Source organism: Trachymyrmex cornetzi, unplaced genomic scaffold (assembly GCF_001594075.2).
Source record: "Trachymyrmex cornetzi isolate Tcor2-1 unplaced genomic scaffold, Tcor1.1 scaffold153, whole genome shotgun sequence".
Lineage (NCBI taxonomy): Eukaryota > Metazoa > Arthropoda > Insecta > Hymenoptera > Formicidae > Trachymyrmex > Trachymyrmex cornetzi.
The window spans coordinates 199,762-206,385 of record NW_017296124.1 but is presented as its reverse complement, the minus strand read 5'-3'; positions in this window follow the sequence as shown (position 1 = coordinate 206,385).

Genomic DNA, 6,624 nt, shown 5'->3' with positions numbered 1-6,624 from the left:
TCGAGAACCGCACCGCGTGACCCGTGCGACACATGCGCATACATTAGCACGCGCATACGTATTTTGACGGGTTAACCTAATTAATAGTACTGAATAAATACTAGTTTCCGTAGTCTTATTTTCACTGATATTTGTCCATATTTTTATGAAATTGTAAAAATTGTCTTTTATTCTTTAATTTTTAATTTGTTCAAAGGTTTTTATTAATAAATATATTTCGTGTTAATTTTTTTTTTTGTTGTGCCGGTATCGCACAGCACGGTTCATGGATTCACAAAGGACTTGGAAGAAACTGACACTTACAGCCTTTTTGTAGTTTAGAAAATATAAAAGTTTAATTTTCACAATGTACAATAGGATTATACATCACCATAGCTTTCACCTTCATATATCTATAATAATCTATATATATCTTATGTAACTAATTTCATATAAAATTTCAATAAAAATATTAATTGTATCACGTACAGGATGTCTGGATAATGACCATATAATCTTTCGAGGGCAAATAGGACGGATTAGACTAAAAATTTAAAGTTTTGTACCATTTCGCAATAGTTGAAGACATTAATTTCTAACGATCACCAAATAAGCAGGTAAATGAAAGCATAAGACAATCTTAAAATTTTTTCACAATTTTTTATGAAATATCTTAAAGATGTTTCGTCAAGAACTCTCTCTCTCTCTTACAGATAAAACTCTTAAAGATCTCGTTTTACGCGTTGATTTTAAACATTCTGTTCATTGGGTAATTAAAAAAAATTGCAAATTTTGCAAAATGATAGAGGACTCATTGTCAGTTTAATCTGCCAACAAGAAATTATGTGGTCATTATGCTGGGCACCTTTATATATTTTATTATTCTCTTAAAAATAATATTGTTTTCGTTAATGTTTGTCGTTTCCGAATTGGTTTTAAAATTTCTTGAAAATAAAATTTTGCATAAGAATGCAACCGTATTTTGATATATTTAGAAGCTACTGCTATAATCAGCCGAATTTTATGAGGCATTTCGAATATATTAATGTCTTCGCATTCTGTTGGAAAAATTGTTTTATCTAAGGTAAAAATATTTTTTACTTTAACAATGACTTTCTTATCTATATCTTTTTTATATAATTCAGTAAAGAAGTTTGTTTCAATTTGTAATTGCTTTTCTGTTTCTGTACATATAAGAAAAACAGATAATGAAGGCTTAACTAATCCACCGTGATTAGAAAAAGAAAAGAATTTAGAAAAATCTTCGTTTCTGCGAAAATAATTATGCTCGGATATTGCTGCTCTTAAATTTCTAACACAAGAATTGCATGTAATAGATTTTAATTGTTTTACAATGTATCCACTGATGTAGAAAATTATATTTTCGGTTATACTTTTCAATACAAATTGTGAGTCAGATTGTGTACCTTTCGAAACAGATTCTTCACCTTCATTGTCATTGTCATTGTCAGCGTCGTGTTCATTTTCACTATTAAATTATAATTCTAAGGAGTCTTGTTTTTTTTTGTCTTTCCACATTAAAGGATAAATTGATGTTACATATTCTGTGTCAAACTCAAAACAATTAGCATTTATTGTTTGCTTTATATCTGCATGCAATAACAGTTGTCTCATTGCATATCTAAATTGATCACATGTTGGATTGTTATTAAAACCATGACGTGCTCGAATTTTAGAAAAGAATATCTCGAGGTGATCTTGGGAAAATTTGTAAGTTAATATATATTTAAAGGATTGATTATTCTTAAAAATATCGGAACATATGTCCAAAATTGAAAGCGCAGCAATTGACAGGCCATATATAAATACACGCTTTAGAGTAGGGCTATGCAAAGGTTGACCATCTATTGTTTTTAAAGAAAATAAATATTGTATAATTTCATCGACCATGTATTTTAAATGTTCTATGTCTTGTTTAAATATAGGTTTTTTAAAACCTTTTCCGAAAGGATTTCTGGAGTTTAAAAAGTCAAATATACGATCTATTTTTCTTATAAATTGAATTGTAGCAGAACTATCTTTAAACTCTTCTAATCCTTTATTTTTTAAAAATTCTATAGCATTTGCTACTGATGAACTAAGAGTTTGTGCTGCATATTTTACCTTCATTTTGTTCTGATACCAATTAATACAATGAGATGACAATTTATTTTTTAATTTTAAAGTAATTTGTTTTTGCAATAAATGCAGTTTGACGATATAATCCCATTTTATAATACCTTCAGGACTCACAATTTCTTTATATTTCGCTAATGCGTTTCGAGCTAATTTAAGCATATGGCAGGGATCTAATATAACTCTAACAACGTGTTCTTTTCCGTCACTAACATATGAAAAATAATGTTTAATATCCTTATAATTTGGAGCAAATATTTGTGCACCGAGTTTATTTATAGCGGAACAATTGGATGCATCTCCATCAAATGTAAGGCTATGCACTCGAAGTTTATTTTCAGAACATAAAATCAATGCAGTTTTTAAAAATTCGGAAAGCATTGTTGAGGACATTTTTTTCACCAAAAAATAAGCAATAGGCCATTTCCATATTCCTTTTACAGATACTAATAGAAACACTACAGCTTCTTGAGCCTCTACCTTTTTCTTTCCAAATGATGTGTTATTGCCACAGTTACTAAATCCACTGTAGCTGTGATTATGCTCATTCCATTGAATTTCATGTTTAACTGTCATACTATCGAATATCAGCGAACAATCCTTCTCCTCTTCTTTTAATTTAGCAAGAGCTTGTAAAACATTTAACTGAAATCCAGGTTCCGCGCTTACGTTAGACATCCAATTCCGCATAGACGATGAGTGCGGCAACGTAAAGATACTCCTAAAGAAAAAATTTGGATATAAATGTGTAGTATACCAAAAAAATAGCATTTTTTTTTATTGCAGTTTAATTATAAAAACAGCATATAAATAATAAGTAAAATAATGTATTATGTGTACATTTTGATTTTACTTATAGAATAATTATATCAAAAGAAAGAAGGCATTATATTTTGAAAAAGTCATGATGCAAAGTGAAATCAATAGAATGTGTACAGTTGACAGAATATGTAGTTATATAGGGTCCAGTCCATTTAATAACGCTACAAATGCTTTAAAGTAGTTGCAGTATTAAGTAAATCGTAGCCATAGGTAGAAAAAATTCAAGCTCATAAAAATGCAAAAAACAAAATTAATGCAATTATAAGTAAATTGAGCGTACAGCCACAACACAAGATGTTATTGTAAAGTCATATGTTTAAAAAAGATAATACAATTAAGTAAACGTTTCGGTAAAAATTTGACCATCTTCAGTACATATAAAATTACAAAATAATGATAAAAATGATAGTCTAATCAATACGCAAAAATTAACGCAAAAAGGTAACGTATCGTTTACTTACTTAATTGTATTATCTTTTTTAAATGTATGACTTTACAACAACATCTTGTGTTGTGGCTGTACGCTCAGTTTACATTTGTTATTTTTAAGCCACCTTTTCTATTTAATACAATTTTTTAAATAAATGCAATTTATTATAAGTTCATACAATAGTTTTCAATTAGTCACTAAATATTAACGGAAAAAAATACTTTCAAATAATAAAAAATATTTTTAATTTCTAAATGAAATACATAATCGCGCATTAATAAGTAAGAAAATAAGTAAAATAAATATTTTTTTACTGTACTTTATACAGTACTATTATGATAACTTATAAGTTGCCGAGTTTTAGATCTTCTCTACATAATCAAAATAGAAAAAAGTGATTTTCCTTTTTTTGTCTAGCATTTTCTATTTGCTGACTCGACCCAACTCTAAGTTAATGGTCTGATTTTTTTTAGTTTAGAAAGAAGGGTTAAATTGCTAGAAAGAAAAAGAAGAGTGCATCTAAAAAGAACAGATCATTGAGTCAAGTCGAGTCAGTAAATCGAAAACACTATAAGACATGATATATAACCCAACCCAGTTTTTGAAATCACTCTTACATTTTGTTTTAAAAATAAATATAAATTTATAACATTTAGCGACTAAAATATATTATAAAATGTATAAATAGTACGTAAAATGCATGAATAAGTATCCTGACAGAACTTATATACATGAAACATATTCTTTAATATATTTTAATAAATATAAACCATAAACCATTAATGCATATCACAAGTTTAAAACACAACACATGCAAACAACAAACTTATTTTACGTTAATTAAATAATAACATAAAACTTTAATATAATAACGCTAAATTGTTATTAAAGTAAAATTATGTTAGTGTATATATATGTATTTATTATGTATTTTCAACAGTTATTATAAAAAATGCAAAAATTCTAATGAAATATAATTCAATAGAAGTTTTTTTACCTTGTAAACTAAATCTTCCATATCCTTAACAAGTTAAAAGCTTATTAATGCATCAAAAAATTTAAGATAAGAAATAATATTATAAATAAGAAAGTACATGCTGATCTACAATAACCATACGCCCTTGGAGAATGATAATGTAATGTAAGAGCAAACCTCTTAATTTCTTCTGTGTATCGTTGTCCTCCTGGTTTTTTTTTTATTGTTTATCATTTTATTGTTATATATATTAGTAAACATATTATCAAAATCGAATTAAGAAAGTACATGCTGATCTACAATAACCATACGCCCTTGGAGAATGATAATGTAATGTAAGAACAAACCTCTTAATTTCTTCTGTGTATCGTTGTCCTCCTGGTTTTTTTTTATTGTTTATCATTTCATGATTATATTTCATGATAATATATATGTTATATATATTAGTAAACATATTATCAAAATCGAACCTGCTACCAGGCGATTTTTTAACTACCGCTTTATTTTTTATTTTTGTTACTACTTACTTATTTTTATTTCTTTACGTTTTGTTTTCTTATTAAGTGTTTTAACTTTTTTTCTTTCACTGATTAATTTTTTCTTTATAACATTTAATTTTCTTTTCGAACTATTCTGTTTCTTTGTCATTAAATGTCGATAAGATAATGCTTGATTTTTCAGTTTCGTTTCATATTTTTCTTTTAAGGAAGCAATCATTGCTTTTAATTGAACATTTTCTTCTTTTAATTTTATATATTTTTCATTTGGTTCATCTAACGTTTCTGTTATTTTACGTTTTGTCGTTTTTGATTTGTACAATGAAACTGAAATATGAAAATTGTAAGTTATTAAGAATGAAAATTATAAATAAAGAAATAAGTTAGTTATAGAAATAAGTTAGTTATAGAAGAAATAAGTTACAATTTAAAAATAAATGAATTAGAATGAATAATTTAGAAGTTGTACACATTTAATATCATATTATCTTTCTCTGTAAGTCTAATTTAACGTAACTGTTACAATAGAACTGCTACAATAGAAAACTGAAGAAGAAATAAAATATGACCTGAACCTGTGTAAATCAATACATATTTACAAAATTATTATTTTTCAAACTATTTTAATATATTTAAAACATAAAAAACATATTTTATAACATTTTACCTAAATGAGATTCTTCTTATAGTTTGTTATCTAATGCTACATTATCATTGGCAGAAAATAAATTTATACATAGACTTATTTGAATCTAAATAAATATATGATACAATTGCCTAAATAATTATTAATGCTCTTTTTTATTTTATTATACAAAGTAATATCAATATTATAGATATACCTAGTTCAAATGCTGCTTCTATTCTATCAGGTACTATAATATCATTGTCGTCAGGTTTAGTAGGAATAGATACTATATTGCATGCGTTTAAATCTATATAAAAGATATATTAAATGATTAATAAACAATTTTTCCAGTACGGCATACATAATATTATACATATATATTGTTGAAATATTTGCCAGTACTTATTGTGAAAGAATTTGTACCAGCTTATATTTCCATTATGGAAAGTAATATCAATATTATAGATATACCTAGTTCAAATGCTTCTATTCTATCAGGTACTATAATATCATTGTTGTCAGGTTTAGTAGGAATAGATACTATATTGTATGCGTTTAAATCTATATAAAAGATATATTAAATGATTAATAAACAATTTTTCCAGTACGGCATACATAATATTATACATATATATTGTTGAAATATTTGCCAGTACTTATTGTGAAAGAATTTGTACCAGCTTATATTTTTCCATTATGGAAAGTAATATCAATATTATAGATGTACCTAGTCCAAATGCTTCTATTCTATCAGGTATATTCTATCAGGTGCTATAATATGCTTAGGTACTGCATCAGGCTTTAATCTCTTTTTCTTTTTTGTATTATAGAAATCACTGATGTCGAAGTGCTTTTCACAAATTTTACTGGACATTGTTGGTATCCATTTTTTTCTGTTCACAACTGCTACCCATTGTGCACAAACTTTAGGTTCATTTAACGGAAATCTAAAAAGTAATCTTTTTAGTTTATCAGTTTTTATTTTTAGTATTTCAGATTAGATTCAGATTAGTTTATCAGTTTAGATAATTTCATAATGTAATTTTATTTCTTATTTCTTTAAAGTTAACTAATAATACTTACTGAAAAAAACTCAGCTTGTCAATGTTTTGTGTATTGTAACAAGTAGGAAAGGCACACTTTGTCGGCATCGTAA